Genomic DNA, 16,061 nt, shown 5'->3' with positions numbered 1-16,061 from the left:
TCACATTTATCCTCATTATCCTGCATCTGCCATGTATTTGCCCACTCACTCAACTTGTCTAAGTCGCCTTGAAGCCTCTTTGCATCCTCCTCACAACTCACAAGCCCACCTAGTTTCGTGTCATCAGCAAACTTGGAAATATTACATTTGGTTCCCTCCTCCAAATCATTGATATATATTGTGAATAGCTGGGGCCCAAGCACTGATCCCTGCGGTACCCCACGAGTCACCGCCTGCCACCTCAAAAAAGACCCATTTACTCCGACTCTGTTTCCTGTCTGTTAACCAATTTTCAATCCATGCCAGTATATTACCCCCAATCCCATGTGCTTTAATTTTGTACACTAACCTCTTATGTGGTTATGGGCTTGTGGGTGTCATAGACTGAGCTGCAGTGTCTCACTTTACACTCATCTTAAAGCCTGGCCAAAGTGGCCAGTAACTGGTCCAGGCAGCGGTCATTCAGCCGAACTGCCTGCCTCTCTTCCAAGGCCATGTTCGTGCCCAGGTGGCCCTGGAGATGGAGCACGCGGTGTCCGCTCGCACGCTTGAGGTCTTCCGCAACCACTGGGCACCACGGGGACTGGAGTGCATCATCACCCCGGCCAATCAAATTTCAATTTAATTTGTTAGGTTTCATTTAATGGTTTATTGGTTACAGTTTATTTGGTTTAGTGTACTTCAAAAAGAGTACAGTTATCTGAAGCCCTGGAAATGGAGCACATGGTGTCCGCCGGCATGCTCGAGGCCTTCTGCGGCTGGTGGGCACTGCAGGGACTGGAATGCATCATCACCCGGACAACCAAATTTTAATTTAATTGTTAAGTTTCATTTAATGGTTTTTTAAGTTACAGTTTATTTGTTTATGGTCCATACAAAAGAGTACACTGATCTGAAATTCCTTTGAACCACCCCTTAAAAGAACTATCATGCATGAGATTCGAAGTCTGTTATTTTCTGTATCATTTAACCCTTTTTGGATTCGATTTAGTAAAGACTCTTTCACAAATAATCACACGCATGTGATCACCTTTGAAATGTTTGGATCTTTGTAATTGTCATTGCTGATTTTGATGGTCTCTTTGATTTAATCTCTTGTTATTAACATACCCTGCACTATTTCTTTAAGCGAGATAATTGTTCTAATACTTCCTTTATCATGTCTTTAGCCCCTCCATTGATACATAATCCTTAGTTAGGGTTTAGTGGTTGGTGTTAGGGGCTGGGGTTCGGGGGGTTAGGATGTTAGCCTTATGAAACAGTGATTAGCGATAGAAACCACTATTGACAACGCCAGTGTCACCAGACATGTCCTCTTTCATTTCATGGTGTTTTAAGCTCACGCAGATGGGTCAGAAAACAGCCTCATGAATTGTTCATTCAAGGAACCTTCTTTCTGGCCCGAGCCTGATTTTCTCTCTTCTTTCACATCCCTACATTTGCCACAGAAAAAGACATCAGGGTCATTAGAGTTTGGACAGGAAAAGGCAGATCCAGATGTTGTTCTGGTTACATCCAATCATCGGCCTGCCTGAAAAGGGCTTCTGATAATAACCTGTCACCAGGTCCCACCAGTAACCATCTGATTCCACCGTCATATCTTCATACATTACCCGCCCTCACTAGAGCTGGTTTCACAACCATGACCATTCCCCATACTGAGGCTCTCTGATTCCCATTTATAGACTTAGTGTAAGTGTTCCCTGGATTTGGTGTCCCACTGTAAGTGGTCGCTGGATTTGATGTCTCAGTGTAAGTGGGCCCTGGATTTGGTGTCTCGATGTAAGTGGTCCCTCGATTTATTGTCACAGTGTAAGTGGTCCCCTCATTTGGTGTCTCAGTGTAAGTTGTCCCTGGATTTGGTGTCACAGTGTAAGCGCTCTCTGGAATTAGTGTAAAAGTGTAAGTGGTCCCTGGATTTGGTGTCACAGTGTAAGTGGTCCCAGCATTTCATGTCGCAGTGTAAGTTGTCCCTGGATTTGGTGTCTCAGTGTAAATGGTCCCTGGATTTGGTGTCTCAGTGTAAATGGTCCCTGTATTTGGTGTCTCCGTGTGAGTGATCCCCACACGGAGCGGGTTCATACATAAGAACATAAGAACGTAAGAAATAGGAGCAGGAGTAGGCCAATCGGCCCCTCGAGCCTGCTCCGCCATTCAATAAGATCATGGCTGATCTGATCCTAACCGCCAATCCACTATCACAGAACCATCTCCTGAATCTAACAGAATTAGACACACGAATTGGAGCAGGATCAGGCTACACGGCCCCTGGGCCCGCTCCGCTACCCACAGGGCCATGACCGATCCGAACCTAGACTCATGTCCAAATTCCTGCCCACTCCCCATAACCCTTAATTCCCTTTACTTCTAGGAAACTGTCTATTTCTGTTTTAAATTTATGTAATGATGTAGCTTCTACAGCTTTTTGGGGCAGCACATTCCATGGACCTACCACCCTCTGAGTGAAGTAGTTCCTCCTCATCTCAGTTTTGAAAGAGCAGCCCCTTATTCTAAGACTATGCCCCCTAGTTCTAGTTTCACCCATCATCGGGAACATCCTCCCCGCATCCACCCGATCCGACCCCTTCACAATCTTATATGTTTCAATAAGATCGCCTCTCATTCTTCTGAACTTCAATGAGTAGAGTCCCAATCTACTCAACCTCTCCTCATATGTCCATCCCCTCATCCCCGGGATTAACCGAGTGAACCTTCTTTGTACTGACTCGAGAGCAAGTATGTCCTTTCTTAAGTATGGGCACCAAAACTGTACGCAGTATTCCAGGTGCGGTCTCACCAATACCTTGTACAACTGAAGCAATACCTCCCTATTTTTATATTCTATCCCCCTAGCAATGAAAGCCAACATTCCATTGGCCTTCTTAATCACTTGCTGCACCTGCATACTAACCTTTTGAGTTTCGTGCACCAGGACCCCCAGATCCCTTTGTACTTCAGTACTTTCCAGTTTCTTGCCATTAAGATAATAACTTGCTCTATGATTTTTCCTGCCAAAGTGCATAACCTCACACTTTCCAGTATTGTATTCCATCTGCCAAAACTCTGTCCACTTACTTAGCCTGTCTATGTCCCCTTGCAGGTTTTGTATGTCCTCCTCACTCACTACTTTCCCTCCCATCTTAGTATCATCTGCAAACTTTGATATGTTACACTCGGTCCCCTCCTCCAATTCGTTAATATAGATTGTAAAGAGTTGGGGACCCAGCACTGACCCCTGCGGAACACCACTAGTTACTGATTGCCAGTCTGAGAATGAACCATTTATCCCAACTCTCTGCCTTCTGTTAGATAGCCAATCCTCTATCCATGCCAGAATATTACCCCCAATCCCGTGATTTTTTATCTTAAGCAATAATCTTTTGTGTGGCACCTTGTCAAATGCCTTTTGGAAGTCTAAATACACTGCATCCACTGGTTCCCCTTTATCCACCCTATATGTTACTTCCTCAAAGAACTCCAGCAAATTTGTCAAACATGACTTCCCCTTCATAAAACCATGCTGACTTTGTTCTATTAAATTATGATTATCCAAATGTCCTGTTACTGTCTCCTTAATAATGGACTCCAAAATTTTACCTACCACAGATGTTAGGCTAACCGGTCTATAGATTCCAGCCTTCTGTCTACTGCCCTTTTTAAATAAGGGCGTTACATTAGCAGTTTTCCAGTCTGCCGGGACCTTTGCTGAGTCCAGGGAGTTTTGGAAAATTATTACCAATGCATCCACAATCCCTACCGCCACTTCCCTCAAGACCCTAGGATGTAAGCCATCAGGTCCAGGTGATTTATCCGCCTTGAGTCCCATTATTTTACCGAGTACCACTTCCTTAGTGATTTTGATCATGTTTAGCTCCTCCCCCCCTTTAGCCCCCTGTTTGTTCAGTGTTGGGATATTCTTAGTGTCTTCTACTGTAAAGACTGATATAAAATATTCATTCAGTGTTTTTGCCATCTCCATATTTCCCACCATTAATTTCCCAGTCTCATCCTCTAAGGGACCAACATTTACTTTAACCACCCTTTTTCTTTTTATATAACTATAAAAACTCTTGCTATCTGTTTTTATATTTTTTGCTAATTTACTTTCATATTCTATCTTCCCTTTCTTAATCAATCTTTTTGTTATTTTTTGCTGTCTTTTAAAGTTTTCCCAATCCTCTATCCTCCCACTAGATTTGGCTACCTTATATGCCCTTGTTTTTAGTCGAATACTATCCTTAATTTCTTTACTTAGCCACGGATGGCTGTCTTTTCTTTTACACCCTTTTCTTCTCAGTGGAATATATTTTTTTTGGAAGTTGTAAAATAACTCCTTAAATGTACACCACTGATCATGTATCGTCTTACCCTTTAATCTATTTTCCCAATCCACTCCACTCAATTCCGCTCTCATACCTTCATAGTCTCCTTTATTCAAGCTTAACATGCTTGTTTGAGATCCAACCTTCTCACCCTCTAATTGAATATGGAATTCAACCATGTTATGCTCACTCATTCCAAGGGGATCCTTTACTAGGACATTTTTAATTAATCCTGTCTCGTTACACAGGACCAGATCTAAGGTTGCTTGCCCCCTGGTCGGTTCAGTTACATACTGCTCAAGAAACCCATCCCTAATACACTCAATGAACTCATCCTCAAGGCAACCCTGCCCAATTTGATTTGTCCAGTTAATATGATAGTTAAAATCCCCCATAATTATAGATGTTCCGTTATTACAAGCCTCAGCTATTTCCTGATTGATGCTCCGTCCAACAGAGTTGCCACTGTTCGGAGGCCTATAGACTACGCCCACTAGTGTTTTTTCCCCTTATTATTCCTTACCTCCACCCAAACTGTTTCATTATCCTGATCTTTTGACCCTATATCATTTCTCTGTATTACAGTGATTCCTTCCTTTATTAACATAGCCACCCCACCTCCCCTTCCTTCCTGCCTGTCCTTCCTGATCGTTAAATAACCTGGTATGTTTAATTCCCAGGCATTGTCACCCTGCAGCCATGTTTCTGTAATGGCCACAAGATCATACCCATATGTAGTTATTTGTGCCATTAACTCATCTATTTTGTTACAAATGCTACATGCATTCAGATAGAATAAGATGTTTTGTGACACTTAGTTACATGTGGCAGCCCACCCAGTGGTGCCTGCTGGGTCAGCATATAAAGAGACTGCACATTCTTCCTCCTCTCACTGCCAGGGGGAATGGGGCAGATATTTAAAGAGACAGTGATTCCCCTTTCTCTGTGTATTTATTGTTAACGGGACAGTCTTCTTTGTCTTGGAGTGTCAGAGGAATCGACTAACAGAGATCCCATTAATGGGTCGGGTTAGGGATAGAAACAACTATTTACAACATCAGTTTCACTAGATGCATCATTTTTAATTTGGTGTTGTAGGAGTCTCTGCACTCCTAGCAAAGAATCTATAAACTCACTGGAAGTTAACAAACTGAGTTTAATGTATTAAAACTTTACAAAACAAGAAAATGCAGGAGAAGCTCTAAACAGGTCTTTTCTCTATCACTCCACACGAGGACTGGCTGGCCACGCCCTCTACCTCTGATATCATGACGTCATCGCGTTTCCCGCCGTTGGGGACGTCGCATGACCCACGTGATGACGTCATCGCGTCAGATCGTAATTTTGTCGATCTAGCTCTGTTTAACCAGAGCCAACATTGAAAGGTAATAAACATGATTAAAGGCAATTATACAAGTCCCTGTGAGAGTCTCTTAGTGGCTTTGCCACATACGCCCCCCCAGAATTGTCTTTAACGAAAAGAGTCAATCACTGAGGAGGTCGGACAAGTCTGTTGGACCGACTCCTAAATTCCCGGAAGTGCCGATCGCCATCGTGGCTACGGGGGAAGTACCGGGACCGGCGTGTTTGACTCGTGGCAGTCTATTCGACGGTCTGGTATCGAAACTGCACGGTGGGCGGCAGCAGCGGGCCTTCGGTCCGAAACGAGCATGGTATTAGCAGTAACCGATCATCGGAGGCGCCGTGGTCGGAGCTGGGGCCGGGCTCCTCGTGGCAGGGCATTGCGTGAGGGCGCAGTACTGTTGCCAGACCGCGTAAAGCTTATACGCCTCTTCGGCGAGCGTGACGCAGTCTGCGGTTTCTGCTCGGGCGAGGGCCGCCTGGACATGCTCGGGGAGTTGAGTAAGGAACAGCTCGCGAAACAGAAAGCACTGGGGCTCAGACCCCAGGAGAGTCAGCATATGGCTCATAAGCTCCGACGGTTTGGAGTCACCTAACCCTGGTAGCGTCAGTAAACGGCGAGCGCGCTCCGCTTCGGTAAGACCAAATACCTGCAGCAATCGTGTCTTGATGGCTACATACTTGTCAGCATTCAGGGGACTCTCCAGAAGGCTGATGATTCTCGACGCTGTTGAGCTATCGAGGGCAGAGACCACGTGGAGATATCTGGTCTGGTCCTGTACGACGTTGTGGAGCTCAAATTGCGCCTTGGCTTGCACAAACCAAGAGGACACCCGCTGTTCCCAGAATTGGGGGAGCTTCAAGGCCACTGCATTGGCCTCCATTACTGGCCCGTTCTCTGCGTTCACTGCGAAAAACGATCGCGAGGATTTGGGGTCACCAATGTAGGAGTCTCTGCACTCCTAGCAAAGAATCTATAAACTCACTGGAAGTTAACAAACTGAGTTTAATGTATTAAAACTTTACAAGACAAGAAAATGCAGGAGAAGCTCCAAACAGGTCTTTTCTCTATCACCCCACATGAGGACTGGCTGGCCACGCCCTCTACCTCTGACGTCATGACGTCATCACCTTTCCCGCCGTTGGGGACGTCACATGACCCACGTGATGACGTCGTCGTGTAAGATCGCAATTTTGTCGATCTAGCTCTGTTGAACCAGAGCCAACATTGAAACGTAATAAACATGATTAAAGGCAATTATACAAGTCCCTGTGAGAGTCTCTTAGTGGCTTTGCCACAATTTCACAATATAAGTGGTCCATGGATTTGCTGTCTCAATGTAAGCTGTCCCTGGATTCGGTGTCTCAATGTAAGTTGTCTCTGGATTTGGTGTCTCAGTGTAAGTGGTCCCTAGATTTGGTGTCTCGGTGTAAGTAGTCTGCACATAGAGCAGGTTCCTAAGGCACCACCCCTACACAGAGCGGGCCTCTGTGCGTGGCCAACTGGGTCAGGACATAAAGAGACCGCGCGCTGTTCCTCCTCCCACTGTCTGGGGGAATGCACCAGATATTTAAAGGGACAGGGTGTCCCCTTTCTCTGCCTGTTTATAGTTAAAGGGACAGACCCATTTATCTTGGAGTGTTGGCAGATTTCACTAACAGAGCTCCCATTAACAGTCGCTCCCTTCTGTACTGTGCAGTGATTGTAAACCTGTCTGTTTCAGTGACTTGAGCCTTTCTAAAATGTCTCATTGTTTTTGATGACCAATTGACTTGCTTGGTTAAGATTTAAAGTCTTCAAAATTTTGCAGTGTGACGAAGGTTTCCTTTGAAGTTGGAATAGCATTTTCTTCAAAATACTCTGTTCTTCTCCGCCGCCCCCGCCCCCCACCAAACTTTAGAACACTCTGCGCTACTGACTGCCAATGCCCCAAGTTCTATCCTTATTCTGTGCTGATAGTTGATCTCTGAAAAGGCAGCAGTTCAGGGGCTATGATTGTCCTCAGCACCACTGGGCTATCAAGAGTGAAAATCAGCCAGTGCCCCTTCTCTTGATATTGATCCAGTCACATCAACTGGGAAGTGTGTGGCTTGCAGGGAACATAAAAACTGACTGTAAAAGCTTTTACAGATATGTGCAGAGAAAAAGATTGGTGAAGTCAAGCATAGGTCCCTTGCAGTCAGAATCAGGGGAATTTATAATGGGGAACAAGGAAATGGCAGACCAACTAAATACATATGTTAGTTCTATCTTCACAAAGGAGGACACAAATACCCTCCCAGAGATGCCAGGGAACATAGGGTCTGATGAAAGGGAGGAACTGAAAGAAATCAGTATTTGTAGGGAAATGGTGTTAGGGAAATTGATGGGATTGAAGGCTGATAAATCCCCAGGGCCTGATAATCTACATCCTAGGGTACTTAAAGAAGTGGCCCTAGAAATAGTAGATGCATTGCTGATCATCTTCCAACATTCGATGGAATCTGGAACAGTACCCATGGATTGGAGGGTAGCTAATGTTACCCCACTATTCAAAAAAGGTGGTAGAGAGAAAACAGGGAATTACAGACCGGTAAGCCTGACATCGGTAGTGGGGAAAATGCTCGAGTCCATTATAAAAGATGTAATAGCAGAGCACTTGAAAAACAGTGACAGGATCGGACAAAGTCAACATGGACTCACAAAAGGTAAATCGTGCTTGACTAATCTACTGGAATTTTTTCAGGATGTAACTGGTGAAATAGATAAGGGAGAACCAGTGGATGTGGTGTATTTGGACTTTCAGAAGGCTTTCAATAAGGTCCCGCATAAGAGATTAGCGTGTAAAGTTAAGTTAAGGCACATGGGATTGGGCACAAGGTATTGACTTGGATAGAGAACTGGTTGGCAGACAGAAAACAAAGAGTTGGAATAAATGGGTCTTTTTCCGAGTGGCAGGCAATGAATAGTGGGGTACCGCAGGGATCAGTCCTTGGACCCCAGCTATTCACAATATATATCAGTGATCTAGACAAGGGAACTAGATGTAATATCTACAAATTTGCAGATGACACAAAGCTGGGTGGGCGTGTGTGCTGTGAGGAGGATGTTGAGAAACTCCAGGATGATTTGGACATGTTGGGTGATTGGACAGAAACATGGCAGATGCAATATAACGTGGATAGATATGAGGTTATGCACTTTGGTGGCAAAAACAGGAAGGCAGATTATTATCTAAATGGCAATAGATTGGGAGAAGGGGATGTGCAACGAGACCTGGGTGTCCTTGTGCACCAGTCGCTGAAGGTAAGCATGCAGGTGCAGCAGGCGGTTAAGAAGGCAAATTGTGTGTTGGCCTTTGTAGCGAGATGGTTTGAGTACAGGAACAAGAATGTCTTGCTGCAGTTGTACAGGGCCTTAGTGAGACCACATCTTGAGTATTGTGTGCAGTTTTGGTCGTCTTATCTGAGGAAGGATGTTCTTGCTATGGAAGGAGTTCAGTGAAGATTCACCAGGCTGATACCTGGGATGGCAGGAATGATGTTTGAGGAGAGATTGGGTCGATTGGGCTTGTACTCGCTGGAGTTTAGAAGAATGAGAGGTGATCTCATTGAAACTTATAAAATTCTGACAGGACTAGACAGACTAGATGCAGGAAGGATGTTCCCGATGGTCGGGGAGTCCAGAACCAGGGGTCACAGTCTAAGGATAAGGGGTAGGCCATTTAGGACAGAAATGAGGAGGAATTTCTTCACCCAGAGAGTGGTGAACCTGTGGAACTCTCTACTGTTAATCCCTCGCTTCTGTGAGGAGGACCTACCCCTAACTTGGGGATCAGGGTTCGCTGCTTTAGGAGACTAAACATGCCGGTCAGTCTATCACTTTCTCAGTAATACACAAAGTCAGAAACTGTAAAATAAGTAAAATTATATTAAGGTACCTGGACTTCACTCTGAGAAACCCTTGTGTCTACACACAAGTATGCCTCCCAAAGAGTGAGCCCCGAGACTCACGGGGCTACAATATTTATACATTTTCATAAATTGCAAGTCATGTGAAAACAGAAAACTAGGCGATCACGCGCTCCACGAGTCACTTGTTTTTTTACAGAGTTTTACTTAAGTTTCACATTTAACTTTCAACAAATAGTGACCATGAGACTGCTACAGTTATCTTATGTCTCCTTGAGTGTGGTTAGGGATTAGAACATGCTGCTCCTTCTGTTCCTTCTTATCTACTTCTACTGCATTCCCATAGTCCTGCATCAGTTTTTTTTTACATTGAAACTTTTAACCCATGTCAACTAGTCCATCATGCCTTGCAAGGCATTTGTAAGGCAATATGTGATTTGCTTAGCTTATCATTCCCTCCTTTTATCATTACATGATAACCTCGACCTTTTTCTCTACATACTGGACAGGGTGTCAACTATTCCATATATACGTTACATATTCGAAGATTATTCTGCCCCGCCTGGGGATTCCTCTGTTTCTTCTATCTTTCCTGATGTTATCTATCAAGCTAGTTGTTGTGCTGATGGTTGACCGTTCGTCAATTATGGTACACCATGTGCGCCCCGTGGGCAGAGTCATACATGCAGTTCCCTCGGTTAATATTAGAATTGTCACGACATCCCCATCCGCAAGAAAATTCAGTGCACCCGTGTTGTTTGGGGCAGCGATTGATGCATTGTCCCTCTGTCGCTGTTGAGGTTATGTCCATTATGACAAGAGCGGTGATGACAACTTGCAGTGTGAAGCGTGAATCCATTTTGTCTTTCCTTCAACCTTCACTGCGGTATGCGTGGTTAACAGTACTTGATAAGGTCCCTTCCACCTGGGTTCTAATCCTTTCCGATAGAAGTTCTTTACGAAGACATAATCACCCAGTTTGAGTCAATGACAGGCATCCTCTGGTGTTAGTTTAGTTACGGCTGCTACCTGTTGATGAGACAACTTTAAAGCAGAGGTTAGTGACATACAATAAGACATCATCTGATTGTCCAATACATGAATATCTATTTGTCTGTCGTCTTGCATGGGAGCCAAGAACGGGGTTCTTAAAGGTCTTCTGAAGATAATTTCTGCTGGTGACAATCCTGTCTTTCGGGCAGGATTGGTCCTCATAGCATATAATGCGATTGGTAATACTTCTGGCCATTTTAATTTGGTTTCTACACAGAGTTTGGCCAATTTTAGTTTTAGGGCTCCATTAGCCCTTTCCACCAGTCCTGCTGATTGTGGATGGAGCGGGCAATGTAAATGTTGTCTAATATTGAGAACATTGCAAAGTTCATCATTAGTTTCTGCAACAAAGTATGGTCCGTTATCAGAACTTAATTGTATTGGCACTCCGAACCTTGGCACGATATCCTTCAGTATTATTTTGCACATAGTCTTTGCGGTATTGTTCCTTGTTGGGAAGGCTTCTATCCATTTACTAAATACATCAATGATAACTAGTACATATTTATATCCGTAAGCTGATTCTAATTGTACAAAATCTAACTAGTATTTGAAAAGGACCGTCTGGGATAGGAGTTGTTGCTGTTATGGTTGGTATGGCTTTTCCCGGGTTGTGTTGCTGGCATATCAGACAGTGATCAATTGTCTGCTGTGCCACTTTTCCCCAATTTGGGTTGTACCAAGAATGTTCCAATTATTTTACCATAGGGTACTTTCCTCCATGGAATAGTGTGTGACATGTATGCACTATCCAGGGGAGTATAGAATTTGGAGCAACTATCCTTCCCTTCGGGTCTGCATATAGTTGTGTCAAAGGATCCTTTTTACAATTTTCTTTTATATACTTTTGTTTTTCATTTTCAGGAGCATCCTCCTGGTGCTTTTGTACATCTTCCAACGATGGCGCACAAGAAGGATACTTCCCTCCCTCCTTTAGTTCCAACTGGGGCATTTGTTTTTGGTCCTTATACATAGCGGCATATTTTGCTGCTTCGTCTGCCATTCTATTCACCTCGGCAACCTATGTATTTAACCGTGTGTGTGCCTGGCATTTTACTATGGCTAATTCCCTGGGTAGTAATACTGCCTGCGTCAATCTTTCTACCTGTACTTGGTTCGATATGGGAGTCCCAGACGTGGTCAGAAAACCCCTCCTTTTCCATATTATTCCAAAATCATGCACTACTCCGAAGGCATATCTCAAGTCCGTATAAATATTTACTTTCATCCCTTCTGATAATTCGCATGCGCTTGCTAGTGCGTGTAATTCTGCTTTCTGTGCTGACCAATGATTTGGAAGTTTACCTGATTCTACCACATTTGGTGATTCTATAATTGCGTATCCTATCTGTCCTTCACCTGTATCTGATCTGGAGGCCGATCCGTCCACAAAGTACTCATGGTCTGGGGTATTCAAAGGCACGTCCTTCAAATCAGGTCTGATAATTGTTTGAGTCTCAATTTTTGTTACACAGTCATGTATTGGTTCACCTACATGTTCTATGGGTAGTTGTAAGAATTCGGCTGGGTTTATGTTTTTTGCAAAGTTGAAGGTCAATAAGGGATTCTGTATTAACTTGATCTCGTATCTACTTATCCTTGCCGACGTCATGTGCTGTGTGGATAATTTGTTCAGTAATGATTGTAAGGCATGACTGCTATAAATCTCCACCTTTGAGTGTAAGGTAATATTTTCTGCTGAGGTCACTGCATGGTAGGCTGAGGCTATGTCCTGTAGACATCTAGGGAGGGCTCTCTCTACTGGGTCTAGGTTAGTGGAGAGGTACGCCACCGGTCTCTGCCGGTCTCCATGTTCCTGAGTTAGGACTGAATGTGAACATCCATCGGTAGTAGTCACATACAACCTAAATGGTCTATCATACATTGGTCTTCCCAAGGGCGGGGCATCTCTTAAGGCTTGTTTTAAAGAATTAAACGCATCTCTTTGTGCTTCTGATAGAACAAACGGTTCTCTAACCTGTGATCCTGTTAGTATAGTTAGGGGCTTTGTATATTTAGTGATTTCTGGTATCCATTGCCTGCAGAAATTTATTAATCCTAAAAATGCTCGTAACCCTCTTTTAGTGGTAGGTTCCGGATATTGAGATATTGTTTGGGTCCTTTCTGAGAGCAGGACGTTTTCATCTGGTGTCAGAATGTGTCCTAAATACGTGACACACTTTTTGCAAAATTGAATCTTTGTTTTTGATACTACATACCCTTCCCTTGACAAATGGTTCAAAATGAATTTTCTATCCATTTGACAATCCGTCTCTGTGGGTGATGCAATAAGCAAGTCGTCCACGTATTGTACAAGAGTTGAACCTCCCGGTAGTTGTAAAGGGGCCAAACATTTGTGTAATTCCCTTGAAAAGAAGGTCGGAGAATCAACAAAACCTTGTGGTAAACGTGTCCAAGTATACTGTCGGCCTTCAAAAGAGAAGGCGAACAAGTACTGTGAATCCACATGGATTGGAATCGCGTAAAAAGCATTTTTTAGATCAATAACCGTATATCTTTCAACCTTCGGGGGAATAAAAGCCATAATAGTGGATGGGTCCGGGACTAATGGAAACATTGGAACAACTATCTCATTTACGGCCCTTAAATCATTATTTTGCTTAGGAACTAAAAATATAGGTGTGTTGCACGGCGAGGAGGTGGGTACTAAAATTCCTTGTTGTACAGAATCCTTCAGCATTGGTCTAATGCCGTTTCTAGCCTGCAGTTTCATCGGGTACTGTGGAATGGCTGGCAATCTAGTCCCTGGTTTTAAATGGACTCTGTATGATTCAGCGTTTTTAGCGACTCCTACTTGGTTAGGATGTATTGCCCACACAGCAGGATCTATTCCCTCTGTCAGGTTTCCATTAACCCCCTCTTCCATTTTTACGGGAACCGTGGATCGATCCGGGTAATGAGAGAGGATCGAAGCAAGGAGTAGGGGCCAAATCGCATAACCAAGCGAAAGTGTGCTCATCTAGCCGGTGAAATCCTGGTTCAGCATCGATTGGTAGTTTCGACAGAACTCTTTGAACCATCCGCCCGAGTTCTTTAGCCGAAAAACCTAGGTTGACATGCAGAGTGATATGGGGGGCCCTATTACAATCTTGTTGGTAAAGTCTCATATCTCCGGATGCTAGCTGAACCCAGGCGTCAGTTCCTTCCCTTCCCGCAAAGTATCCCCAGACTTCAAGAATATGCTGTGTTTCAATGAAAGGCTTGAAAAAATCTTCCACAACCTGATCCTTCCCAGTTTTATCATATGCTAGCGTACAATGTAAAGGTGATCTTGGGTTTATTTGTTCCGTAAAAACTCGTGACTGATTAGTTTTACAACACAGTGATCCAAGGTGTTGTATCCGTGTGTTAATAGAGACACCGAAGACAGGAGTTGGTTTCACAGGTGTTTACTGAACAAAGTCTGGAGGGGAACTAACTGATACAACACAATATACAGGCTTATATAGCCCGAGTGGCCATTACCGGCATTACAGTACACAGAGGGCTCTTAAAGGCACATACACTACAATTCCTCCCCTTTCAGCCAACCAGTATATAATATTTTAAGTAATCATTAATTACATGTTACAAGAAAAATATTCTACACGTTGCTGCAGTTAATTAATTATAAGTCAGTCTCTCTGGAGGCTTCCTGACTCGGTCCGGATAACGCCTCGGTGGTGTAGTAGTTTCTGGTGGTGTAGTAGGTTCTTTTGGCAAGGCTGATTCGGCTTGAATGCCAGTGTCGGGTTCATCGGGTTCCAGTATCACCAGATCGGAGGTTGATATGGGTATCTCTACTTCATCATTAGGCGTATAGAGTTGTGGTGTAGGTTGTCCCTTTTCGGATGATTCTATGATTTGGTCAGCATGGTGCCTTATTATGCTTTCCCCGATGTCCACGGCATACATCAGCGGTCCTAGTCATGTGCAGATAGTTCCAGGCTGCCATTGCTCGGTACGGTAGTCCCGGGCCAAAACTTGTTGACCTATCTGGAAGGTTCTAGTTGGCCTTTCATTCATGCCTTGAAATTGCCGGTTCTCCACGTCCCTTCTGATGTTTGGCTTGATCAAATCCAGCCGGCATCTTAGGCTTCTATTGAAGAACATCATGGCGGGAGATTGGTTTGTAACCATATGTGTTGCATTCCTGTATGCAAACAAGAAGTTATCCACCTTGTGCTAAAGTTTTATGTCTTCATTACCCATGGCCTTTATGGCATTCTTGAAGGTCTGGACAAACCTTTCAGCCAATCCATTGGTGGCGGGATGGTATGGGGCGGACGTGTAGTGCTTAACCCCATTGTTTTTTAAGAACTTCCTGAATTCTTCGGACACAAATTGCGGTCCATTATCAGAACAGATCTGTTCCGGCAGCCCATTCCTGGCAAATATGGTCCTTAATACTGTGATGGTTTTTTCCGTGGTGGCGGAGGACATCTTTATCACCTCCGGCCACTTGGAGTGTGCATCAACCGTGATTAAGAACATTGAGTCCATAAATGGACCAGCAAAGTCGATGTGTACCCTTTGCCAGGGAGATGAGGGCCACTCCCATGGATGTAGAGGGGCTTGTGGTGGAGCGTTTTGGACCTTCTGGCATCCTAGGCAGCTCTTGGTCATTTCTTTGATGTCTCCATCGATACCTGGCCACCATACAAATGCCCTGGCTAGGTTCTTCATTTTCACTCCACCCAGATGCCCCTCATGAAGCTCCTTTAGCACTTTATCCTGGAGTTTGGGTGGAATCACCACTCTGGATTCACACATCAAGGTTCCTCGGCACACTGACAGCTGTTCTCTTCTTCGCGAGAATGCTGGCAACAGTGGTTCGCCATGTGCTGGCCATCCCTTCACTGTTAAATCATAGACTCGTGAGAGAGTCGGGTCATTTCAAGTTTCCCTTTCAATGGCAGAATTTGTTACTGGTAGACATTCGACTATGGTAGAGTGGAAAATATCCACTGGGTCTACGGTAGGTGCTTCTTCTACCGTTGGCAATGTTAGGCACGATAAACCATCAGCATTCCCATGCTGTTTTGATCCTTTGTATTCTATGTTATATTGGTGTGCCCCTAGAAAAAGGGACCACCTCTGTAGCCTTTGCGTTATCATAATGGGAACACCCTTTTTAGGGTTGAATATGGAGATGAGGGGTTGATGGTCAGTCAACAAGGTAAGTTTTTATCCGTGTAGGTAATGGTTGAATTTCTTCACTCCCCATACCAGGCTGAGTGCTTCCCTGTCGATTTGGGCATAGTTACGCTCAGCTGAGTTCAATGAGCGTGACGCAAAAGCTATCGGCCGTTCCGAGCCATCAGGGAATTTATGCAATAATACTGCTCCTACGCCGTAAGGGGATGCATCGCACGCCAGTCTGATTGGCAGTGATGGGTTGTAATGAGCCAAAACTTCTTTGGACGTGATTAA

The sequence above is a fragment of the Somniosus microcephalus genome, chromosome 4, assembly GCF_052327205.1.
Source record: "Somniosus microcephalus isolate GS21.2 chromosome 4, FLI_Smic_1.0, whole genome shotgun sequence".
Taxonomy (NCBI): Eukaryota; Metazoa; Chordata; class Chondrichthyes; order Squaliformes; family Somniosidae; genus Somniosus; species Somniosus microcephalus.
This window is presented reverse-complemented; position numbering follows the sequence as displayed.